Genomic DNA, 13,518 nt, shown 5'->3' with positions numbered 1-13,518 from the left:
AACCTGCAACCGTTTAGGAGAAGATCAGCACACGCCTGGACAACGATGGAACCGAGGGGAAGCTGGGAAAATTGAAATGAAACAGACTTGACACTGGTTTTTGGGTGATTGGACTCTGGTCGCATACATTGATCCAATCGTCCGACGAAAAGGCGACAAACAAGTCTGAACGTACCGTGTGGTAATAAAATCACAGCTCGATCGATCGTCAGCGTGCCGGTGCCCAGAACGTGGACATATTTCGGGACGATTCTGGTGCCTTGGAGCCTAATTTGAGATCGAATTCTTTTTTTACGATTTTAATGTTTTCATTTGGGGCGACTTCCTTACCCCGTTCGTTACTATTGGTAGAAAAGGTGCGTACAAGAAAACAAGATAAGAAATTCCTCATCATAAGATGCATATGAGCAAGGTGTTTGAAGCGATCAAGCTTTCGTTTTATTACATGCAAGATTTCGACAAAAGGGCGATTTTGTATAACAAAAAGTCGTCCAACAAAAGCGAGCAGTTGATTGTAAATCCCGTCACTCTGGGGATCCCATCCAATTATAGCGGCATATGTTTGTCGAAGGGATGCTTCCTCAGATACTATTAAAATTTAGAATAAGAATAGCCAATGTTCAGAATAGTTTGTTTGGCGTTGGGCGGAATGAATCCCGAAAGCAACACTTGATCCGAAAGCTACGAAACAAACACACCGAAAGGTCATCTTAATAACGCCCATAGGCAAAATTCGGCGATTAATCCAAACAGTGTTCTGAGACCGGTTCCATTTAATGTCGATGCTAACGCGAGACCCCTTTGACTGGTTCATGTTATGCCCGGCCCGGGGACCTCTCGTCCGGCCAATCGACGGACGACTGTTTTACGAGCCTGGGCCCCCTCCCGGGTCCAAGGATCACCTTGGTCCCGGTATGAATATGAAGCAGCTTTTATGATTCTACCGCGTATCAATCGCTCAACAAACGAGACTCATGCACTGCAAAATCGAAAAGTGATCGCACGCTCTTACCTTTCGGACTAAAACTGTCGTTTCCCTACATTTGGTGGAATGTGATCTGGATTAAATTGGAGCCGAACGAAAAGGGGCAATAAGAATGCGTCATTAACCAAAACCAGGTTGAAAAGGCAGGTAAAAGGTTTTGTTTTACAATTGCTCCGCTCCTCTTGCACACGCGTGAGGACGAATCGGTAGGTAGCAAAACGATCAGCAAAAAAAAGGCACGGCATTCACACATTGGGCAGTGTGGCTGCTTTGGTCCTTTGCACCGTTGTACTACGCCATTATCATGCTGTCCTGGAGTGTGCTTTTTTTTTTGGTTTGCTGTCATCCAACAGGAATCGTGAGATTCCTTTTACTTTTCTTTTCCAGATAGCACAGAGGGTTACGTCAATTGGACGAAGGGCAAAAGTGAATGTTGTTCGGCTTACGGCGACATCTCGCCCCTTCTTCGGCAAGGGTTCAACCGACATACGAGCGCAGACGGGCGGAGTAGCGCGGCATCCTTATTGGTGGAGGATATTAAATGATAATTCGGATATGGTTTGCAAATTGGCTGATTAATTGCGCGATGCGGTGTGTGAAGTACTACCCGTAGGTGATCGATAGTGATAAATATTATGACAAAACTCCTTACCTGAGGTAAGCAGTGGTATGATACGAAGGAAGAGTTGAAAACAACCGACAAGTTGTAAATTACGTCAAAATTGTTTGTTTTTCTCATGTAAAACTGTGCAAGATATGTTGGCGGGAAGGAAACACAAACATCAGCAACAGCAAAAGAGGATAAAAATGATCGCGCTCAGTTGTGTATCAAAAGAAAGCTCGTGAACTGAAGGTATGATTGTAAAATGAAAGAACAAAGTATGATTAAATACACGTAAAACTAGCAAAGTCAAACGCTCATATCGCAATGACAACGTTGCTCTTCATACATCTCAATTAAAGGAGCACGGAGATGGTAGTAGATGAGGTTGATGATGATGATGATTTTTGGAATGCTTCCAAAATGATCGACGCAAGCTTGAAGTTTCATCATAAATTGTTATAAAAGTTCTCTTTCTCGTTATCGCGTTTCCTTCCATTCGCGACCATTGGCCAGCCTGCTATCCTTAAATTAATGATGGAGCATTAAAACTGGGGTGCGATCATGTACTGCGCAGTACGGGTCGCTTTCATCGCAACGCCGGGTTAAGAATGTCGTGCGGGAGCGAACGGGACTCGCTAGTTGCTACAGTTTCATCAATAATAATGCAAGTGCAGCAGAACCAAAATCAGCGAAAAGCGAAAGAAACCCCTAAGTGAATCCCGGAGACCTTTCGCCGCACGGTGAAACCGGAGGCATAAAACAGGCAAAAACAAAAGTAATTTGAAGGTTTCGTCCACAATAAAAAAAAAAAAAAACTGTAGAAACGCTCATACTCGCAGATTACAAAACCAGCTAGACGGTGAAAGGTGTATAGCCCATCCCGCTGCCCTGCCTCACACAGAGGTGAAGTGATGCAGTTGAAAAGTGCAACACTGCAACCGCACAACAACAAAACGGCGATTCCACGAAAGTAACCGGGCGCCCCACGAAACGCGTCGCCGCTTCACCGATCGGTTGCAGACTTTCGTAAAAGTCACGTAAAACTGTGTGAAAAACAAGAATGAACCCCAAAAAAAAAACGGCTTCACACATTCATACGATTCGTACAAAAGTTGAACGAGCAAAAGAAGAAAGGATTGTCCGTTTGCTCACCCACTGAAATGGAAAACCCCGGCAACGGAAGCTTCAAAGTGCTGCTGAAGTTTGTTCTGTGGTGATTCGTAACAAAACTGACTTTTACCACAAAACGAGTGTCCATTTTATTGCTTCATTCGCTGCGTCCCTTTCCAGGTTGAGGGTGATTGCAGCAGCATTAGCATGATCTTGCGTAGGCCCCTTCGCTTCAACTATCCTTGTTATGGGGGTGAAGAACGAATCAGGCTCCTTACATCAGGGTTTCCTTTTCTCCTTGGGTGCAAGTTTTGCTTGGGCAGGTGGATCGGTCGTGAAGAGAAAGGAACGCGAGAGCTGCCAAATGTATGGCTAGGCAAGCTACGACGAATATAGAACGCATCAAGCGAAGGGCAGGAGAAAGGAGAACCTCCTCGCGCGAACGACGCGTTGCGGAATATTGTTCCCTTGAACCGCAAAACTACTTTTCACTGGTCAAATACGCCAAATCATGCAGTTTGCTTTTCGGCTATTTTCGGCGGGAGCGACCACCAATGCAGAAGACGCCTTTCGAATGTCCTGCTGCGGGTATCGCTGCAGAGAAGGTTGCACCGGTCGCCAACTCCGTGGACAGGATTTTCGTGCCCGATGGGCCGATGGCAGGACACACTGCTCTGGGTGGACCGTTGGAAAGGAAATGACACGTTTCGCGCCCAGCGCCGAAGAGAAAGGAACGCAAACTTGATACTTTTGTGAGGTAGGGCAGCATGCAATGATGACCTGTGATCGACGAATCTGGCGGGTCGGTTTTTGACGGGACGATCGGAATGTTTCGTAACGCCATAAAAAGAACCCTTTCTTATTTCTCTGAGCCGAGGTTATTGGGAAAAAAGAGTACATTTTGAGGGTATTGTCAATTGAATTGAAATTCAATTTACATTTAATCGTCGGTTAAGTTTTAGGTTGAGGTCATAAATGAATATGCCCGATGAAGACAAAATAAAGAATGATAGGTTAGGCGTGGGTTCTATGTAATTTTGAAGTATTCCCAATATTCTTCTTTTACGGCACACAAAATTACCCTCCAGAGGTCTTGTTTGCCACTTCCGACTTCCTTGATGCGTAGTCTGTCCCTAAAAACTACCCTCAAAAGTTCAATTTTCGTAGTACTCAGGACTCATTATAAAGCAGAATCATAGAAAATACTGTAAATCGCAGATTTCTATCGGTCAGTGCACTATGCCATCCAAATTGCCTTACAAAAAAAGCATGTTGGATGTGGTGCGGCAGTAACCTTTCGTCAAGGGGATTTTTCCTGTGAGAAACAGTTCACATCCCGATAAACACACCGGGTCGGCATCATAAAGCCGACAGTAGGGATGAAACAGAAATGAGAGAATAACAAACAAAAAAATACTACAAAACAATCGAAGAAGAAGTGAAACGATCGAAGGAAGGTAGAAAGAAAATAGCCAAACACAGAGGAAACATGAAACTTAATTTTATAATTAAATTGTTTCGCTCGTATTAGGAAATTAGGTATTCCGATGCGGTTCGATATAACTGTACCGAGCTTTGTGGTAAGTTTTGGTTGATTTACTTTCCTTTTTTTACTGTTTTGCTGTGTGGTTCATTTGTTTGCAGAAAAAGAAACAAACAAACACGCGTACGGACCAAAAAGTAGTGTACGAGAACATGGTGGAAAACTTAAAATCAACAGGAAAAAAAATACGACTATCTCTGATTGTACTAAGGAACATGAAAACAAGCACAAATCTGGCAATGTTTGGTTTTTATGTATTTCAATAATCACTTGAAGAAAAACACGATTGCGAAACCACGTTGACGATCATGATCTGAGAACGTAATTGAGATGGTGTTAAAGGAGACCTGATTTTTATTGACTGCATAATGGGAGCGTTGATTTTACGAGGTCTATTTGATATTTCCGGCTAGATGATTCAATTAGAAGGCGATCGCATCAATAGTTCCATTCCCTTAATGGTGCCTTATGATCAAGTTCTAGGCAAGTTCTTCAATGTGATCGCTTGATAGAATTGTATGCTGTAGATTAGCAACTCGCATAGGATGGATTTCTTTCGCCAAGTTGTACTGTAATGTAGTATTCTCGGTTTTTTGATGGGTAAACTCTTTAAGTTTTCATTGAGAAAAGTCACAGCTAGTAAGCAAGTTGAACCAAAGAATTTTGCTACGTGCTGTCGGGGCAACTGTTGGCAAACATTTACCATGGTAATAGCACAGTTGGACCATTATGTTGGGTTCCTAGCACCACCCGAAATCGACGCCGGTGGCTTTGCGGCTTGAATGCAAACACCTAGCGTGAAAGTTCAATTAGAAAGATTTGCTTTTCGCTGTTGAGCGCACGCTGCATGTGGATGCTTTCAAATGGCCAAAATTGCGCTGGAATCGGTTCCCAGCGGCCGGGAAGGGCAGAAGCAGCTAACTTCCCATTGGCAGCTATTACGGATATTGAGTGGCGTTGGTGCTCACACTCATGTAAAGGGTTTTTCCGTTCGATTCCCGGGGGGTTTTGGGCAGTACAGAGCAGCACTGCTTTCTGTGTCGGATCAACCAAACTAGCCAGCCGGTGTTGGGCTTGGGCACGGAAGGAAATTAATTGAAAAATTGATTAAAACATTTGCCGTCATCTGCACTGGCTGGCAGCCTGTTTGGGTCGATAATGGTTGTTCCGATTTCAATGTGAACTGTATCAGACGCTTGCAGCATTTTATCCACGGAGTTAGACACGTTGGAAGCGGGATAGTACGCATCGGCGAGGGTTTCGGTCTGGTACGGTAAAGTTCGGATCAGGAAATTTCAACTGTGTAAAAATGTAAGGTAAATATAACACGATGATGGGCTTACCGGGTTCGGTGTGAAAAGCCCATGCTGTCTGCGGGTCAATGTGCGGAAATGGCTTTTGTATACCGAAATATGATTTTTTTTTTCGTGTTCTGAGATCAGTCAGAGCTCCGCTGCGGATGTTTATGGAAGGGAAATTGGTGTAGCCGTTCCAATGGAAAACGAGCGTATATTTGTTTTCCATGGGTATTGTAGAATGAGTGTAATTAGTTTGTTGAGACTAGTCCGTACGGAACAAGCCTAATAAGGAAGTTACATGAAAAGAGAGTCAAGTAGTTTATAAATTGTTATCGTTTCACACAGGTTTATAAAGTATTTCAATTCCTTTTTTGATATTAAGTCTTACTTAAACTTGTGAACCTTTAATTAATTTTTTTTAATTTATATTTTAGTGTTCTTTCTACCTATACTTACCGCCGTATTGTCATCACCTCATGTAATAACTTTGTAATGTACAAACAAAATTAACAAAAACGCCTTGTCTTTTTTCTTAACGCAGGTATGCTCGGTTGAACCTGAAAACCTTTTATAAATAATAATGTTTCGTACTGAAACGCTTCATTCGTAGCAGTACAATAACAATAAGGGCAGTTTTGGGTGAAGTTAATTGCACAGTATGAATAGTAAACAGTTATGCATAACCGAGTGTTACGGTTAACACAGAAAGAAATCCATCGAAGGAACAGGTGATACGAGTTTAACAGGTGTTTAGCCTTGTAAATTTCGAACCTCGGTGGTTTGCATCGACATATCGTACCGTTGGAAGCTTCCGGAGAAAAGAGATATTCTGACCTCTCGAAAGATAATGAGCAAATAAGCAAGCAAAAACCTCATTAAATGTAAAGTGTTTGAAAGCATGATTACGGATTGCGCCTCTCCCATACAGCAAAATGCATATCTTTTGGAGCTTTTTTTTTTTTTTTTTTTGATTCGCTTCATTCTCTCTCTCTCCTGGAAAACAAGGTGTTTAGGGAAATTTCATAATTGCTCTCAAACATTTGTGTGAATAACCATGAATCGTTTAAAGTCGATGAAAGTTCTTGCCACGCAAGGTGAGAAGCTGTGTGGAGGTTACTTTCAGAGAAGTATTGGAAGAATTCGGATGCATAAACTGACTCACATATGTTGTGGAGACTTTATCATTGAAAGGTAACCTGCAATACTTGCTAGGATTAAACTGAATACCCTCGAATACGGCGTTAAACGATCAATCTAATGCCTTGGCCGTGTAATGCACCTAAAAACGTACAATAAGTTTGATGTTGACTCTGGCTAGTGTGGCAAACTACACGTTGAACCTACCGAGCAAAACGCGCCCTTTCTGCAAGGTGGATCATCGTTCGGATGATCATGATGATCATGATAATGATAAATATGTTATTATGCGCTTACCTTTTATCGTTTGCCGAGCACGAACGCTGCATGGAAGTTGTGGAAGAAGGCAAGGAAGGAATCGAACCGTGCATTTCTTCCATGGGCTCTTCCGATTCTTCGGTTTTCTCTACTTTTTTTGGTTTTCCTTAGCGGGCGAAAGAAAACCTGCACACTCATTGATTGCCATCAAAAGGTTGTGTGGGGCCGGATGGAGAGGATGACGGCGATCGTCAGCTGAATTGCAATATTGCGCTGATCGTAACTGTTTATGATCTATTGATACATGAATATGATGATTCATATTTATGATGCAAACGTAATCGTTTATCCTGGTGGAAGAGATTGAGTAGCTTGTCTAGGCTATCTTTCTTGTTTTACTATCCGTGCTAGGGTTTGTAAAACTATTGTTGGAGTAGTTAGTGTTTCAGTTAGTGCACTTTTTCTTAAATTAAAAAATTTGGATGAATTTTATTAACTATAATTCATGTGGAGCCGAAACACATTATTGAAGAATTGACTAGGATACGTTAAAACGTTAAAAAAATATGCTTTAAGTTTCATAACCTTTAAAGCAATTGATTAGAATAAATATTCCGTTGTAGTCAATGGGAACACCTAAACCTTGGCAGGCGAATTGCAAGTCACCAAGGACCGGACGGACGAAAGCGAAACAAGAAGACTCGGGAGAATTGGTGCCGGTGTGCATGTTCCGACGTGCACAAGAAAGCAGCATTGATCACCTTGGTCGTACAACAACAGCGGCATTGTCCATATCACAGTAGCCCGCCTACATTTGCGCATTTGATGCCAGCCGCAAGAACCGTGGCTAGTGCAGAAGCAACAACTAACCGTTTTGGTACAGATCCCTGGAGGCAAACTGTATCATTTTCGTCCGATCGCAACCTGGCTTTGCGCAAAAGCGCAACGAGCAGAGCAATAGCTTTTCCACCAAGTCGGCAAAGATTTTCCGATGCTTCGCTCCGTGTCAGCATTCGTCGGTCTGCTCAGGAGCCGGCAGGAGTTTGGTCGAACGAGTGGCGGGAGCGCGTGCAGGGGTAACGATTCGAATGCTGGAGGGTGTAATTTATTATTTAATGTGCCGCGTGCGCGCGCTCACACTCCCGGCGACCGGTGAGTCCAGATGATCGTGTTTCAATCCAACATCCCCACCATAACGAGAAGCGTTGCACTTTGGTGCTGCATGTGCAGAACGTCCTGAGCTACGGATGGAAGAGGTCGATTTTTGCTGCTGTGTGCAGATTTTCAACCAAGGCTCAAGCGTCAATAAAAAACAATATGGGGGAAGTGGTGGGTTGTGGTGGTAAGGGGGGCCATAATGTTGCTCGGGGGGGGCGAAGATCAACGATTGACGAAGTCGCGGCTGGACAGAATTTGCGGTGGAAGTGCGCGGAACTCTTCGCTGGGCGTCGCGGCATCGTTTCGATGAAAGGCGAGGAGAGAATGTAACCATACTGTGCAGCAATGTTGGCGGCGATCGGTGGCAGCAGTAGGCTCGTGGAATTGAATTGAAATAATTTTGATTAATTGCTGATTCAGCGAAATGCAATTAACGATAAATACGGTAGGGAAAGGTGGAATTATTGACCTTTTGGTGTCTCTCGTCAGGACGGCGATGTGATGCTGTGTAGAATATGTGTACGTACGGGCATGTGTGTGTGTGTGTGCACGTGGGTGAGTAGGGTAAAGAATGGGAGGGAAAGATGTTGGCATGGAGTAAGCTTACAAACACCAGCGCAGTCGCTGCACATGCACACCGCCATCGAACCAAACATGACCGGCCTTGCAGCGATAGAAAGACGGTAGCGCGAGGTGGTGATCGATACCGGAAGAATGGAAACGTACGCGACTGTAGTAGGAGCGATTGAAGGAGAGACTGGTGGAGGTATTCGATGCATCATCTATTGGTATTTACGGAACCGTTAGAGTAAAAGGGCTTCAAGCGGTTGCAGTGAGAAAAGTGCATGGTGGCATTTTTCTTACGTTCAGCCACGACGACGACGACGACGACGACGACTGATGGTCGACGATGAACGAACGTTTTGTTCGTGGGGTTCGCTTGACGGATAAATCGCCTTTGGGGCATTGATTGGTTCCGGTGAAGGAGAAATGGGAAGGTCGTTTGTCGCGGGAAAATTGCCTTTGTGGTGTCGCATTGTCGCTAGCCACTGGAAGGCTTTACCCGTGTTCAATGATGGCAAATTGTTTGCTTCGATCACACGATCAATTCCACTACTACTGTACAGTTACTGTACATTGCAGGTAATAATCGTATCTGTCGCAGTACAAAAAACTGCATTGCTTGGCATGGGCAACGCAATCTTCCCAGTATATGCTTTAGGAACTGGATGTGTGGTATGGTTTTTATTCAACTAATCATTATACATATTTCTCAATGTGTGTAAAAGTGTGTGTAGATCAGGTATAAAAATGATATATTTATTCTGCTATGCTAATCCAATGGCAGTTTTTCTTCTTCTTCATTAATTCTGCCAGTAGAATTTTTTTTCCATCCTTGTCCTTTGAAATGCGTCAGGTGACGGAGGTAAATGATCCACCAGTCAACCACTATCGAAACGTCACCAATTAATCAAATTCCTACCCAAACAGCAAAATTACCATGCTGCTGCGTCTGCGTCTGGAAGACAGCGTTTCGAACATTTATATTGCATCCAACGTATTTTGTTGCCTTGCTGGGACGGTGAATATTTGGCAGGATAATCTTACCATGTTGTCACCAGCGAATGCTCGCAAGGTGCTTCGCAGATCACGCGCGAGCCTGGGCTGACGGTCTCCCGCAGATTTATAAAGTCATCGTGTCATCCCGGAGGTCTGCACGACGTGGTTCCGTGCTCGTGGAAGGTGTGGAGTGTTTTTTTTTTTTGATAAAACGATCGGGCAATCGATCGTGGCGCAAATGCGTCTCGCTTTGGTTTCTTTCTATGCCACCAGTAAGGGTGAACAGACGGGAGGGGAAGTGCTACTCCCGCCCGCTCTTTCCCGGTTAGTGTGTGAGGAGTCAATTTCGTCGTTTCGATGGAGGCACCATTTGAAGGTGGGTTCCGTTGGTGGTAATTTATTCCAAAATTGATCGGTCATTCAGGCGTGTACGTGACGCTATGCGCAAGCAAGCAGTGCGCGATACGACAGAGGATGCGCTGCGTATGCCAAATGACAGCAGGACGACGTTGTTGATGTGCTACGCATGATGCAGTAAGGGTCGATCGTTTCAACTCCGCGTCGGGTGCTACGTGTGTGGGTGCTGTCGTCGAAGCAGCCCGATACGCGAAGTAGACGGATAAAAAAAGAAAGACCTTCACTTGAATGTATCCGTTTGATTTCGGCGATTGGTTGACCGTGGTTGACACGGGATCGTCAATTCGGACTGGTGTGAAAGAAGATATCTACGCTAATATCTTGTCCGTACTGTGGATGATCATGTAATGAGCGGTTAAATATGAGAAAGCTTTTGTACTGTGAGAACGGTGTCATCAGAATAGAGGTAAACAAAATGGGTTATTAATAGAATATGGCGCAGGTTCAATTTTATTTTTAAATGTCGCTTTGTACAATATGGCGGCATCACGAGACATAAAAGCGTCAAACAAAACCAATCACATCACCGGGTACCCATATTGCATTATGGCTCGCAGCAAAAATATTCGCTGACACACACACACACACTAAGCTGTTGCTCCAATGACTCACATTTTCTCACACAGCCACAGCTCTGGTCATGGCTCATGTCAATTTCGAACCAGCTAACGACCTGCAACGTGCACGGAATGATAAAATTCTCTTTGTTCTGTTTGGGGTTTGAGCTTTCCAATCGTTTCTTGGGATGATGTTGATCGCCCATACCTTTCCTGAGACGGTCGTGTGTTAAAATGAGACACACGTTACAGAGCTCACATGCAAGAGTTCAGAAGCTCATGCTTTAGAATGAGGATTTAATGAAATTCTTATGGCACACATATCACAGGCGTAAAGACGTAGTGGTAATGTGTTCGTGTAATTGATTTATTTTCTATCCCTATAGCAAGTTTGTTGATAACCTTGGCAGTTTTTGATTTATAGTTCAATTACCTACCATTGTTGTATCGACAGCTAAATGTGACAACGAATGAGTTCTGCTTTTTGAAATGCTAATTCGTGTCCAAAATGGCGTGTCGAGAACAGCTCTACAAGTCGGTGCACATATTTTCACACAGAAGTATCGCTAACAAGCGGAAAGTTCTTCGCGAGAACCGACTTTTTAGATTTTGAATTGATGAAAATAATGTTTGTACCACACTTAGGAGTCATTCAATCTTTTTCACCACTCGCGGTGTAAATCCATATGTGTACCGTGTACGGTAGATCACAGATGGGGCAAAGAAAAATGTCTGGAATGTTAGGTGTAATCGATTAGATGCAATGGATAGGCTATCAAGTAACCTCTCTTCAAATTGGAAACTCCGGACGCCAAAAGTAGGTTCGATTACTTTTCAATTACTGTAGTGGTGGCGTCGAGCATGTTTCCACACATTCCGAACATATTTTCCCCCGGTGTTTGCTGGCAGCAGAACCAGAAGCATCATTCAGCCGAGCGAACCCTTCCGAGCGCGATCGTGCCTTCAAATTTCATGCGGTTTTAAAGTAGATGAAATATTTGGGCTCCTGTCGGTTCGTCCCACTTGGCGGTAATCGATGATACCGGAGCCTATAGGCCCCCTTCTCTCTGTCCCGAGAGCCACTTTATGGAGTGATCACAATGACGTGCCAGTAATAATGTTGATGCCCGACGTGTTTATGGGAATGACTTGCAACTCGTCCGCTGCTGGCCGATTGTCCGCGGTTGAACAACGCTGTTGAATCGCAGATCTCCGGAACGAACGCGCAATGTAAACAATGTAGTACCGGAGCTTCTACCGGAACAGGTTGGAAGACGTGGTTTCATGTGGGCCATTCGGGAAAATTGGAGAGTGACCATAAGCACCAAGCCAAGACAACCTGGTGTAAGCTGGCGCGGGCGAAGAAAACGACGAGAAAAACTGAAACGGAGCTCCATTATGCTTATGATTATCAAATGAAATTGAGCTATGCTTCCGTCGAATCCGGCTGCGGGTTGAGTGTCCGAGCCGTACAAGGGTGCATTGCGCATTTGGTGCCGGGCATGCAGGAAAGGCGAAGGTGAGGTAGCGAAAAATTGTGATTTACGGTTGTTTTTTTTCTTGCTACGTTTTTGTTGATCTTCTCAACCCTCGTTCCTTTGGTGTAGTCGATTGGCGATCAGGAAATTACTTTCTCACACCTTTTAATTTTTCGATAAAGATCCAATCCATTTGCCACACATCGCAGCCACCGTTCGAGCACCAACCATAATGAAGTGATCTAGTAAGATCCGAGCACCGGCAGCATCGTGAATAGTCGAGACGATGTTTGGCGATCGTTTGGGTGTAGTACAGGTGTTAGGGTGTCTGCATGAATTGCACGTGAAATTTTGTACCAATGGGTCCTGGCAATGGCGCAGTTTAGCCGAGCACAGGAAGCGTGGGGCGAGGGGACGTGTGCGTCAGCGTGAGGCATACTTCCGGCTGCTAGGGTTGAGGGACTGTGTAAACCGTTCTTGATGGCTACGGTCTAGATCGTTGTAATTTGGACCGGATCAAGTCGTCGCTGAAATGAGCCAGAGGCGAATAATTGGATCTTCGCCCCGGTAGTGCCCGGGTTCGGCAAACATCGAACATTCGCTGGAAAGCAAACCGAGGCCTTTTTCCTTTCGGAAAAGTCAATCGTGCATAGACAGCGAGGAACGTTATTAGAGAAAACTTTCTACCACAAAACCTACGATGACTATCTAGCGGCGGTAAATTGGCTCGGTTGGGGCACGTCTAGCACCGTAAAATCAACGGTACGGACCAGCGTAACACGTAACACTATGACAGTACCAAGGCATTTAATGACAATTTACGGATTTTGTTGATCTCGATTTGATTAAGCCAGCAGCCGCTAGTGCCCCATTGTGGGTTTGGTTCGCTGATGGACGTATTTCCGCCAGCTGCTATACCTCGCGATGAAGAACTGTGGGTTTTCGAGGGCTTGTAGTCGTCGATGCAAAACAGGCCCTGGCTGAAGCATTGAAGCATACTTTGGAAGTTTGAACGACACTTAAACGTTTGAAAATCGAAAAAAAAAGAAACATTGCTTAATTGCAATTGTTAACGGTGTCATTGTGAAGGCATTAAATAGCGAAAGCTGAAGAATGTTTTATGACGGACTGAATCCACAATGGTTAACCATAGTGCATAGTGTGAGCTTTCGCTACAGTGCATGCGAATGTGCGGGTGGTGGACTACCCAAAGATGCAAATGTTGCACTTGCACACACGAGTCCATTGCACAGACAGAGCGTAGTGTAAGCGACACCATCTTCCGTGTCTTTTTTGCACGCCACAACATACCCGAATGCCCATGTTGGTGAAGTATTCGCTCGCGTATTCGGTTTGCAGCAAAACGGAGGTCTCCACACCACACCAGATACTATCGAGGGCTTGCAACAAACA

General features: G+C 44.4%; 2 protein-coding genes across 2 annotated transcripts in view; both read left to right on the top strand.

The window, feature by feature from the left end:
• LOC126565727 (60S ribosomal protein L38) overlaps positions 1 to 13,518 on the top strand; it is a 205,588-nt gene that overhangs the window by 78,246 nt on the left and 113,824 nt on the right. The gene's annotated exons all lie outside the window — the stretch shown is intronic.
• LOC126564104 (probable serine/threonine-protein kinase DDB_G0282963) overlaps positions 1 to 13,518 on the top strand; it is a 160,469-nt gene that overhangs the window by 119,145 nt on the left and 27,806 nt on the right. The gene's annotated exons all lie outside the window — the stretch shown is intronic.

This window comes from Anopheles maculipalpis, chromosome 3RL, assembly GCF_943734695.1.
Source record: "Anopheles maculipalpis chromosome 3RL, idAnoMacuDA_375_x, whole genome shotgun sequence".
Classification (NCBI taxonomy): Eukaryota; Metazoa; Arthropoda; class Insecta; order Diptera; family Culicidae; genus Anopheles; species Anopheles maculipalpis.
This window is presented reverse-complemented; position numbering and strand designations above follow the sequence as displayed.